Consider the following 13,772-nt stretch of genomic DNA (forward strand, 5'->3'; position numbering starts at 1 on the left):
ATATTCTATATTATATCCATTATATCATTAAGGTGCAAGAGGCTATGTTCTATTGTGAATATAGTAGTGAATGTCTAAAAGGTGTTAAGCATGATGTGCACAGTCACAATACAGCACAAGTGCATTATTGCTTTCGTAAAATGGTTACTTCATATTAAATATGCATATAAAAAATATTTAATAAATCAAATATAAATATTTAAGGCACAATTTTTTTTGTCACAGCCATAATCATGTAGTAACAGGGTTGTAAGTAATTGCAGCTGTGCTGATATTCAGAACAACAACACAATTGTAAGTGTTATATTACTTTTATACAACAGTTCATTGAGCAAGAAGTTAATATTGAGTGAGACTTTAGACACAATATTGGCAGTTTCTTTGCACGTTTTTTGCTCTGCAAATGAAAACAATTCCAAACAAAGTCAAAGCAGAATAAACTACTATCTGTGTCTGAGGAAAACACAGCAGAGCTGCTTCATTCTTGAGTGAATCGGTTGAATGAATGACTCATTGATTCAATGACTCACTCATAAAGACACTGGGTGCCTCCCAATCTGAAGGCTGCGTCCTAGTAAGGCTGGCTGCATATCTTGGCTCCACGTCATCAAGCTCGGTCGAAGGATGTCTCCGTTTGAAGTCTTCGTTTCGAATCCTTCATTCTGCCTGTTTTGAAGGATGCACCCGATGCACTTTGCAAATGAATCACATAATGCTAAACTGTGCATAGTGTTAACCACTGGGGGACCCCAGATGGTTGTGATTACCTGTACTGCGTAAATAGAAAGTCAGTTAATATAAAACTTTTCAATATAATGTATTCTTCAAATGACAGTTCTAATCGAATTTTCATGCCGTGATCACGGGGACGGAAACATTTATGACGTAGCTATGCGCACTTACTAGACCGTCTCATTCTAGTGGTTAATGCTGAGCAGGACTCTAGCCTTGAAGCCTCAGAAGGACTGGACAAGAAACCATCCTCACTAGGCTGCAGCCTTCCGTTTGAGAGGCACCCTGTCACTTCTTTTGTGAATGAATCAATCACTGCATTTGAATGAATGATTTAATCACTTGCTCATAAGTCACTTGTTCCTGAATGTTTTTGAATGAATCGTCTGAATGAATGATTCAGTGACTGCCTCATAAAGAGAGTCACTCTGTGGATTGATAATATTCAAAATAATATGATGTTCAACTAAGTATTTAATATGTTTATTTAATATTTAATATTTTTTATGTTACCATGAGAGAATTTGCAAGTAAATGTAAACTACTTATGAAAGAGGTCTTGGAAATCAAATACAACTAATACATCTGTTTGAGTTTCTAGTTTTCATGAGTTTAATATTAAATGAGTATAATAGTAATGGTGAAGATTTACTTATTAGTGTTTCTAAATTTCTGGACTGTAATCTATAGTTAGAAATTGCACTTGGCAAGTGTAATATAATGTAGACTTTTCAGTAAATCCTAACCCAGCATCAAGCACAATGAATTTCATGAACTCAGTGTTTAATCCAGTGTGTGTTTTCTCAAGGCCCCCGATGACCATCAGTGCAGCACTTTGAAAGCTGAGAGCTCCATCAGTATGCCGTGTCTCTCATCATCTGTGAGGCTCACGTCGAGCCTTCGCAGGTACATCGGTGTGCCACACTTGCCAAACTCATGCCCACTGCTGCAGCAACACGGGTACAGCAGTACGGCAGTAAATAAGAGCACAGTATCATACAGCTATGTGATAGTCGGGGCTGGATCTGCAGGCTGTGCTGGCCAACCGTCTGTCAGAGAACGCATCCGATTCGGTGCTCCTTCTGGAGGCAGGACCCAAAGACAAGCAGCTGGGAAGCACCCGTCTGTCCTGGAAGATTCACATGCCGGCTGCTCTGACCTATAACCTCTGCGACGACAAGTACAACTGGTTTTACCACACGCTACCTCAGGCGCATATGGACAGCAGGTTGATGTACTGGCCTCGTGGCCGCGTCTGGGGCGGCTCGTCGTCGCTCAATGCCATGGTGTACATTCGGGGACACGCCGAGGACTACAACTGCTGGCAGAGTGAAGGGACCGAGGGCTGGGGCTACGATCACTGTCTTCCGTACTTCCGCAAGGCCCAGACGCATGAGCTGGGAGCGGACCGATACCGAGGGGGTGACGGCCCACTGCATGTGACGCGAGGAAAGACCAGTCACCCTCTGCACCGCGCGTTCATCGAAGCGGGCCAGCAGGCCGGATACCCCTTCACAGATGATATGAACGGATTCCAGCAGGAAGGAGTGGGCTGGATGGATATGACCATCCACAGAGGTGAACATTAGGAAAGGAAATTAGGGCTGGATGATAAAACCATATCATATGTGACCCTGGAGCACAAAAGTCTCAAGTCGCTGGGGTATATTTGTAGCAATAGCCAAAAAACATTGTATGGGTCAAAATTATAGATTTTTCTTTTATGCCAAAAATCATTAGGATATTAAGTAAAGATCATGTTCCATGAAGATATTTTGTAAATTTCCTACCGTAAATATATCAAAACTTAGTTTTTGATTAGTAATATGCATTGCTAAGAACTTCATTTGGACAACTTTAAAGATGATTTTCTCAGTATTTCGATTTTTTTGCACCCTTAGATTCCAGATTTTCAAATAATTGTATCTCGGCCATATCGAGATCATGATCAAATTTATGTTGATAACAATGATCTCTGGACATTTTTACTCGATATGGATTAATCTAACAGTCTGACACAGCAGAAATGTACAACACAGCCAGCCAGTGAATGTGGCTAGTAAGTTCTGCGTGTCTCTGTGTGAATGAATGGCGCCGCTTAGTCCGATACACAAACTCAAGCAGCGTTACGCTCACTGTGTTATGTCTATCTCAATAAATGCTTTTGCGAGAGTGACTTCACAAAGGTTTCATGAGGTATGCATGATTTAATTTGCGAAAAACTACCGACAAATACACACTGAAACTCAAAGAAAAGTGAAGTGAGCCAAGTATGGTGACCCATACTAGGAATTAGTGCTCTGCATTTATCCCATCCTAAGTGGACACACACACACACTTGGGGGGTTCAGTGCCTTGCTCAAGGGCACCTCAGTCATGGTATTGAAGGTGGGAGAGAGCACTGTACATTCACTCCCCCCACCTACAATCCCTGCTGGTACGAGACTCAAACCCGCAGCCTTTGGGTTATGAGTCCGACTCTCTAACCATTAGGCCACGACTTCCCCTAATGTTAGAGACTTCCCCTAATGGTTAGAACAGCACTTAAAGAAATAAATGAATACAAAATAAAAAAGGTTTAACTTTAAGAAATTATGACTGAAATATATTACTTTTGTATATTAAAATGTACTTTTCAAAATAGTAATAACAATATTATTAGTGGAATATCATACAACCAATTTTTTCCATCCATGTTTTAATTTATATAGTTCTGTCATGCAGCATTTTATTTGACTAAAAATAAAAAAAAATGTATTAATTTTTCTTTTTTATAAATCACCATTTTTGATGATAAATTTGTATTAAGCATTTCCTTCCCCATTAATGGTAAATTAATATTGTGATAAATATCGATACCGTATGATATGAAAAACTAAAACAAAAAACCTAATGATAATCTCTTTGGCCATATCGCCCAGCCCTTCCTTGAGTTAAGGCAGTTTATCATGATGCAAGTCTGTGAGGTTTTCCCACTCATTTTAGTATCTGCCAGGCTGAAGAACAAAAGTAAAAACGCATCTTGCCTCTTACACGTGATCTGAGGAATCATTCATGTCTCTAACAGTTTAATACTTAGCATGTGCACTAGTAATAATCTGTAATGACCAAATTCAGCTTCTCTTCTTTTTCTCCCAAAGGTAAACGAAGGAGCACAGCTAGTGCTTACCTCCGGCCTGCACTGTCCAGAGCCAATCTGAGAACAGAGGTCAGCTGCGTGGTGACCCGTATTCTGTTTGACGGGACCCGCGCAAGAGGGGTGGAGTACCAGCAGCATGGACAGACGAAAAAGGTCAAAAAATAAACTCACTGACATTAGTATTTAGTATTTACATCAAATTAGCTTATCACACTGCATTGAACCCCTGGGTTATCAATGTTTTAAACCCTGCAGCTTAAGGGAAAATGCTAAATGTCAAAGTGGTGTTAATTGGAGTGAAGAACAGTCAAGGCATATGTATCGCACACAGCAGAGCATGTAAACCTTTTTAAAGTATGCCACATTGGTCGTGAATGCGGATAGACCAGGGCTGCCCAAACTCGGTCCTGGAGGGCCGGTGTCCTGCAGAGTTTAGCTCCAACTTGCCTCAACACACCTGCTGGTAAGTTTCTAGTATGCCTATAAGAGCTTGATTAGCTGGTTCAGGCGTTAGGGTTAGGGTTAGGGTTAGGGTTAGTTTGGACACCCCTGGGATAGACACATTTGGCTTTTCATGTGCACTACCTAATGGATGCTTCTATAGTATACTTGTGCTTTAGGTTTATAAATAAACTTGCCTTGTTTTGTGGCCAGAAAACTGCAGTCAGGAATATATAAGCCTGCCATTAACAGTTTTAAGTGAGAAAAGCCCTTAAAGGGATAGTTCACTCAAAAATGAAAAATTGCTGTTATTTTACTCTTCCTCAGGCCATCCAAGATGTAGATAACTATTTTCTTCAGTAGAACAGTAAAGAAGATTTTTAACTGAAACCGTGGTCCTTAAAATGATTCATAAAATGCAAATCCATGCACTTTGAGAATCAAAAAAGCATATGCAGGCAGGACAAAATGAATATCCATGGCTCCTGACGGTATATATTGAGGTCTTATAAAGTGAATTGATCATTCTGTAAGAAAAACGGAACAATATTTACAACATTATTGATCCATAGCCTCAGGCAAACGGTCCTCCGGAGAGTGATGTCCAGTTCACGAACGAATCCTTCTTTTGGTGCAATTCTTTTTAGTGAGATATTGGGTCCTTTAATAATATAATTGCGTATACATTATGTCATTGCACGATTACATAAACACATTGCTGAATCGGATATTGAAAACAGTAAATTGAAAGGACAGGTCCAAAAGAACTAGTTCAAGGAAACAAATCAGACTTTCCTGTTTGTCTGAGGCTCTGGATTACAGGTAATGATGTTCAGTTTCTTGCACAGACCGATTGTTTTGTTTCATAAGACCTCAATATATCATCAGGAGCCACATTATTCATTTTGTCTTGCCTGTATATGCTTTTTTTTTTCTTTAAAGATCCATTGACATGCATTTTATGAATCATCACCCTAATAAAAAAAAAAACTATGCCATAATTTATTTAAAATACATTTATTTCATACTAAGTATACTTCAAATAAATCCATTATCCATTTTAGTGAATGTATATACACTGAACAAAATTATAAATGCAACACTTTTGTTTTTGCCCCCATTTTTCATGAGCTGAACTCAAAGATCTAAGACTTTTTCTATGTACACAAAAGGCCTATTTCTCTCAAATATTGTTCACAAATCTGTCTAAATCTGTGTTAGTGAGCACTTCTCCTTTGCCGAGATAATCCATCCACCTCACAGGTGTAGCATATCAAGATGCTGATTAGACAGCATGATTATTGCACAGGTGTGCCTTAGGCTGGCCACTACATAGAAAAAGTCTTAGATCTTTGAGTTCACCTCGTGAAAAATGGGGGCAAAAACAAAAGTGTTGCGTTTATAATTTTGTTCAGTGTATATATATATATATATATATTTTTATTTTTTTTTTCACTAAGGCAGGGACCACAGTTTCAGCTAAAAAACAGCTTCTTTACTGTCCTACCGAAGGAAAAAAAAAAGTCACCTACTATTAGATGGCCTGAAAGTGAGTAAATTAACAGCTATTTTTATTTTTATTGCTGTTTGAAAAAACATATTCTTAGCCTCTAACTCAACAGACAGTGCTTTTGCATTAAGGCACCTTTAAAGAAGACACTTCTATGGCATCTGATTAGACATAACCAAGCAAATGCTTTGGCCGTTTTTAGTCTTTCAACCATTCACAGAGCTTTTGTGGGATAGCATAGAAAACCAAGCAGATGAAGGAACCCCAGTAGACCGGATGTTACATTGGATAAGGATGTGATTTGATGCCTTCTGTCCTCTGTATACTGGCTGTGAAGGCAGCTTTTTCCAAAGCGTTGTGGCCTTGAGAACTGTTTTGTGGCCTTGCTATTCATCTGAACATCATTCAGGAGCTGAGATCTGGGCTAAATGAGATGAGCTTCTCTGAACATCTTTGTCAGCATCATGCTGTGACTGAGAAAAGTTCAGTAAGCAGGTTATGTAGACTGTGTGATTAACCTACATAATATGTCACAGTTGCAAATTTGGGACTTTTTTCCACCAGACTCTCACCACATCAGCAGATGAGCAGTTCTGAGAATGTCTAACAGACTGCTGATAAGCGATGATAAACACGCTCGATGGCTTCTTATCTGCCCATCAGTCTTTCACTTTCACTCATTTCCTCTGATAAAAAAAAATAAAAATGAAAGAGTGACTTGTTGACACGTGAATGTCTCTCACGTTGACTTCAGGTGTTTGCTGATAAGGAGGTCATTCTCAGCGGTGGAGCCATAAACTCTCCACAGCTCCTCCTGCTGTCTGGAGTGGGAAACGCAGATGAACTTCGCAAACATGATATTCCTGTTATGCAGCATCTTCCAGGTGACCCCATTTCCTTCTTTATGCATATCTACAAGGTCTCCCCTCTCCTTCAGTCCAGGTCCACAGTTAACACCGCATGCGAGTAAATACTGGTTTTAGCGAGGAGGTGAAATGGGCTTTACTGGCAAACTGGCTGTTCACTTTAAAGTAGGCATGAAACAGAAGTTGTGAGAGATTGTAGTAATGTATTATCTCTTGTGGAAAAGAAGTACACTTTCTTGTACTTGTTCACTGTGAAACTCTAAAAATAGCATTGTTGCCAGGTATTTTATAATCTAGACGGACGAAAACACCAATCGTTTTAATAACATTATGTAATTAAATTTATTTTAATTACAATTTCAGTAAACTAGTTAATTCAGTAGCCTAATAAACACTTAACTTTACAATGACATTAAATAGACACTCCTGTCATTTATTAATTATTTCCAGAATGCTTATTATGGAAATAATTATAGATAGACAGATATAGATTTTTTTTTTCATTTTGTAACAGATACTGATCGTTTGTATGTTTGTGTCCTATAAACAATATGCAGAACCAGTTTAACAAAAATCTAAAGTAAAACATTTATTTAATGATTCAAACGTTTCATCTTCATATCACAACATAGAATGTTTCTAACAAGAACAGCAGCAGCAACATCAATAATAATGACATTAGGCAGAATATATCATATCAAGTGTCGTTTTCAAATAGAGAACAAATAAATGACGGGAGTCTATTTAGTTGTGATTATAAGGTTAGGTGTTTATTAAGCTACTGAATTAACTAGTTTACTGAAATTGTCCTGAATGTAACAAAACGTATTTAATTACAGTCCATTTCAAATGACATGTTATCAAAATTATTATTGTTTTTGTCCTTCTAGATTACAAAATACACACTAACAGTGCTATTTTTAGTGTTTTACGGTGAGTACCCTGTTGAAAAAACACCATATGCTGGTAAGGGATGTTTTGAAGCATGGCTTCAGGTTTAAGCTGGTCCTGAGCAGGAGCTAGTTGCTTAGGACCAGCTCAAACCAGCAGCCATGCTTCAAAACATCCCTTACCAGCCTACGCTGTTATCTGCAGCAAATGACACGCATCAGCACTCATCCACGCTCTTATTGTTATCTGACCAAATTTAAAACACATTTATTGTGTAATGTGTATTTTTAACCCATAGATTTCTATGTATTTATGCAAAACATTGCGAATGGTAAAAAAAAATTCTGCAGGTGATCTACTGACCATATGCAAATTAAAGAACACAGACACAGCCAGATCATTTCCATAATGACCAACACAATCTACCAAGAACAGCACAAATTAGCGTCAAGTCGATGATAACACAGGAACAAAATGGGTTAAGACATGCTTTTTTGGGCTTTAATAATGGTGCAAATACCAGTAAACTGACCTTAGTAAATCATGTTACGTGATTGATTTAAATACTCTCCTAAAAAATGCATTTTGCATCTGAAAGGGAAATTCCTACAAATGCATATGCAATAAGATCAGCCACAAAAATGACTGTGTCCATGTGTTCTCATCAGTAATAAGTATCGCTTTTTATTTCTCCTCTTTCCTACTACTTGTTTCACTTCTGTTTCAGTTTTTCATAACCATTTCTTACTGTGTGTAAGTTGTTATTTTAGCATGTGTGTTTGGCTCAGTAAAATTGTAAACTAATGTAGTTTGATTTGTATTAGTTATCTATTTTAGTTTTAGTTACAATTATAGTAATGTTGTCATTTTATTAGTTTTTTTATTATGTCTATATAGGTTTTTTTTATTAAGTTTAAGTTTTATTTAATTTGAGTTATTTCAGTACTTCAACATACAAAATGGAAATGAAATAATATATATTGAATGTATTTATATATATGGCCATGTATATGTATGTGTGTGTGGTTGTAAATAATCATTATTATACTCATACCTTTTGTTCTTTTAATATTTTGAATTGTTTTTAGCTTTATTTTTTGTTTTTCATTTAAATGTTTAGTTTTGAAATGTTGTTGTATGCATTTGTCATTTCTATTTAATTTCTTTTATTTTCTTAAATGTGTATATATATATATATATATATATATATATATATATATATATATATATATATATATATATATATAGTGTTTTTAGAGTTTTAGCTTTTAGTTTTAATTACTTTTTCTTATTTGTAAGTCACTTCGGATAAAAGCATCTGCTAAATGACTTAAAGTAAAAGTAAGTAATGTTTCACTGCGTGTCGTTAGTAAATCCTGACAGAGGTTTTTTAGCACCAAAAGAGGTTTTGCGCTCTCTTTTGTAGCTGTATAATTTAAAGTCTTTTTAAACAAGTGGATCTGGTTAAAGGCACATACAGTGGCTCAAAGTACATTAAGCCAAATGTACCGACAAGCATTTATGGTAAACTAAAATATACTTTAATGTCTTGAAATGTGTTTGTAGTGTATTTAAATATGTTTGTAGTAACAAATTTGTAACAAAGAAGTTGCATACCAGAATGGAGGCAGATCTGAATGAGATTGTCTGACCTCGCATACGTCATAGACAGTAAGTGATTCATATCACAGGAAGTGCAAGATTCATTTTGATTAAAGATTGTGGTCAAAATAAGATGTTCACAATAAGACCAGTAACTTGCAATAAGAAAATAAATTGTGTCTGATTTTGAAATACGCTGTACACAAAGCAGCACTGCGCTCACAAACACTGCTTTATCAGGCATTACAGGCAAGATGCCATTAAAATGAGACCGATGGAACCAATCACTGCCGATTAGCGTCACGCAAAGGAGGGGTTTGGAAAAATGAATCGTTTGGGAGTCGTTGAGCAAGTAAGGTAAAAATAAATGCATATTATAAGACAATGAAAGTGCTTTTTGACCTTGCATGCATGTCAACCTGTTGTTGGGGACTCCCAAAACCAAAAGATGAACCTTTCATTACCCATAATAGGGGCACTTTAAAACGTTCTTAAAGTAATGGAATGTTCTTTATTAATATTGATATACCTTCTCATAACACTGAGAGAAAACATTTTTAGAACAACATTCTCGGAAGGTCCTCATGATAGTATTTTTACTTGATCAACATTCCCATAATGTTGAGAAAACGTTCTTAAAATATTAAAACTAAATGTTCTAATAATGTTATATTTTGGGTAAAAAAAAAAAAATTAGTAGAACTTGTAATAAATGTTTTTGCCACTTTTAAATAATGTTTTAAGCACAACAACAAAACTATACATATTAATGCCATAACCCATCAACAGATTTAATGGCGAGGACCCAGAACAGAAGTGAGGCTGTATCTTGGCAAACCTTTGGCATATTGAGATGAAACATGGTAATCATCAGTGGTTTAGGCGAAACTTGGTAGCTAACCCCGAGTCCCTGTAAACGTGGTTTAAACATAAGGTGGTTATATGTGTTCATATGTCATCATAACTGTGCTGACTGATTCTGTGGATTATGCTCAAGTTCTTGTGTAGTTTCTCTAACTGCCTCATCTCCTAACATCCCACAGACACTGACGTGTGGGAGTTCAGAGAATGCATCAAGCTCACACGGGCAATCTTCGCTCAAAAAGCCTTCGACCCTTTCCGAGGCCCCGAGGCCTGACACAGAAATCGCCGCTTTCGTACGGCAGAAGGCAGACAGCGCCTACCACCCATCCTGCTCGTGTAAAATGGCCAGCGGTGGTGGACCATGCTCTGCGTGTGTGTTCGGTCTGCAGGGGCTGAGGGTGGTGGACGCCTCCATTATGCCCAGCATGCTAAGCGGGAACCTGAACGCCCCCACCATAATGATCGCTGAAAAGGCAGCGGATGCCATTAAAGGGATTCCCTGGCTTCACGACCCTGGAGTTCCTGTTTACCGGCCCACGACTCTCGAGACGCAGAGATAAGATGGTTTTGACCTGGCCGTTCATGGTAATGTTAGTATGAATTAATCATTTTGCCACATGATCAACCACTCTTCAGTCTTAGGCAGTTTAGCTTCATCCAGAAAGTAGCTGATTTCAGATGTACATAATTCCTAATACACTTAATATGACCAGTCATGATCTTGACCAATTTCATGAGATGCTCTCTGTAAGTCTTAATGAAACCGACTAATATCACGCTCTTCAAAGAAGAGCCATTTGTAGCATAGATTTTTCCAGTTTGGAAATCCACACTAAATAATATATTTCAGCTGCTGAGCCTATCAGCAGGAACCAGTTATCTATGCAAATAACTTTTTTCATGTTTACATGGAGAGAAAAGGAGAACCTTCAGACTTCTTATGTGTTCTTTATACTGGTACAATGGATTTTTTTTTTTTTTACATACAACAAAACAGTGGTCCAGTTTTAACAGATTGACAATGCATGTAAAATCACTACAGCCGATGACTGTACCTGTCAAAAAGAATAAAATTATTAAATTATAAAAGTCTCCTAATGTCCTTCTACAGCCAAATATTGTCCATGCAGATGACTGACACTTGCATGATCTGAAATAATCAATCGCACAACTCGAATGACCTTCACTTCATCTTCATTTCAATAATGCCAGTAATCTACACACAATCTTATGATTTATAATTGCATTTAATTATAGGTAAAAGACCATTTAAAAACATGAAAATAGCTAATTTAGTTCACATCTGGATAATTCTCAAAATATGACACAAACAATATAGACATGTTCCTACAAAATGAAAGGAAAACAGTTTTGCTTTGCTATTAAAACACCGTCATAATTTATCCATTCATTCAACACATACATGACTTTAAAGCCTTTGTAATCAGACATTTTGTTAAAATAGATCCTCTTTAATGTCTAGCATCTTGAAAACGATAAAGGCAGTTGAGAGTTATTCTGTTTTATTTAGAAAGGAAAGGTTTGTGGTTTACATCAAACAAACAGTTGAACGTCACAGAGACAAACATACAGTCTTTTAGAAAAACAGCATGTGCTAAATAACCTCAAAAATCAACAATCTGTCATCATTTACTCTCTCAACCTGTACAATGTTATTTCTTGAACTTGAAGCTTTCAAAAAGATTATAAAAGCAGCCCAGCCAGATCGGTTAGCAAATCATTCTGACTGATTTTGTGAGCTGGATCGACCAGTTAATTGAAATTACCTTAACATCACTATATTCGTGAACACAGCTGGAAGATAAGATGGTTGATGGGGGCATCAGCTAGGGCTGATGTTAAGATATCCACTGAACACTGATGCTGGTCTGTTCCTCATTCAATGCTGCCGAGCCACAGGAATATAGCACACAAATTGTACGGACGGTTTTCACAATACTTTTATACCTCGTCCTTTATGAATCATGAAAACTTCAGCACCCATTCTTTGTAACCATCTTCTTTCCATTGAGGAAAGTCATTCAGGTTTGGACTGAACATTAGGATTAGTAAATGATGACAGAATGTTCATTTTTGGGAGAATTATTCTTTATTTTATATAAGCCCAAACGTCAGCAGGTGTGTGACACAGACCTCATTATCAACAACAGGACAAATGAAACAGATGAACATTGAAAATACATAAGAAAAAAAAAACAGTTGGTTGACCAGCTGAAGGAACTGGAGGACCAGAGCAGTTTTATTGAGGCAGATGCGCTCACACTAACAGTAACGGACGCTCAGGCCTCTACGACGCAAGCGCTTATTGCTTTGATATGTTTAGAAACTGCTCCTACTAGAAGCAGAAGTTGATGTTTCCATCGCGATGTCTCTGAGAGCTCAGAGTCAGACGGCAGTAAGATTTGCTCTGGATAAAGGAAGCAGAATCTGCTTTTTGGTGCTGCTGTGTAAAGCCCTTTGAAAGATCTGTTTGAGTACCTGAAGTCTAGGACGTCCTCCTAAAATGATGATTGTGTGATGCATTCATATTTGAACATGAATGGTTTCACAATTGTATTGTGTATTATTTAAATGCCTTAGTTGTGCATTTTACAGCTAATACTCAACAGACTGGTGTAGTGAAATATTTCATATCATAAAGTCTTTCTTCCATCACCAAAATTGGCATCTTGCATTTTTATTTCAGCATGTGAAACGTCTCGGTTACGTATGTAACCCTCGTTCCCTGAAGGAGGGAACGGAGACGTCACGTCGGAGGACCGACGAAATTGGGATCTCGCTTAGAGGGACCAATCTACTTCGAGTGTAAACTAAACGAGCCAATGCACATTGGCATGTGATTATTGCATCCAGCTGCTGCTGATCACAGCGTGAGTATAAGTAGGCAGCAGGTGCAGCGCATATTCAGGTTTTCGCTGAGGAGCCGAGCCGGTGACCCGGCCGCTCAGCAGTGGTACAGGAGCTGTGGCGACGGGACGTGACGTCTCCGTTCCCTCCTTCGGGGAACGAGGGTTACATACGTAACCGAGGCATTCCCTTTCAGTCGGTCACGTCGGAGGACTGACGAAATTGGGATCCTACCAAAGGGCCACAGCTACTGCCCCCTCCAGTGTCCTGTGGAAGCCACCTGCGCCCCTATTTTTCGGCGTAGGCCCGGGCTTCTTCACAAGAGGACCAGCTACTGCTGCAATGGCACTACCCAATGAGTAAGACTGGATAACACTAGGAAAACGTACCCGTTCTACTTGGAACAGGGACGTTACGGAAGCTCGAACCTTCCCGAAGGAGGTTTCGCAAGCAATACACATATGGACATCCCTTAGGTGCATATGGAAGAATGGAGGTGATTGAACCCACTTGGAATGGCAGAAGTCTGCCGGGGAAACACGGGCTCAAGACTATACCGTGGACTTTACACATATGAGATCCACTTAGGTCTTACATATGGAACCCAGCCTTCTACCGGTTCTCGAGGATTCAGCGAGTGAAGGCCTGGCGCCGGACGCTCCGCCACGTCTGGCTGCCGAGGGGACGGAGGAGAGCAGAACGATAGAACCGCTCGGCTCCGAAGCGAAAAGCTGAATATGCGCTGCACCTGCTGCCTACTTATACTCACGCTGTGATCAGCAGCAGCTGGATGCAATAATCGCATGCCAATGTGCATTGGCTCGTTTAGTTTACACTCGAAGTAGATTGGTCCCTCTAA

General features: G+C 38.5%; 1 pseudogene; it reads left to right on the forward strand.

Moving 5' to 3' along the window:
* Positions 1 to 1,591: 1,591 nt before the first annotated feature.
* On the forward strand, positions 1,592 to 10,631 carry LOC107549556 (choline dehydrogenase, mitochondrial-like; annotated as a pseudogene).
* The last annotated feature ends 3,141 nt before the right edge of the window (positions 10,632 to 13,772 follow it).

The sequence above is a fragment of the Sinocyclocheilus grahami genome, unplaced genomic scaffold, assembly GCF_001515645.1.
Source record: "Sinocyclocheilus grahami isolate Dianchi unplaced genomic scaffold, SAMN03320097.WGS_v1.1 scaffold375.1, whole genome shotgun sequence".
Taxonomy (NCBI): domain Eukaryota; kingdom Metazoa; phylum Chordata; class Actinopteri; order Cypriniformes; family Cyprinidae; genus Sinocyclocheilus; species Sinocyclocheilus grahami.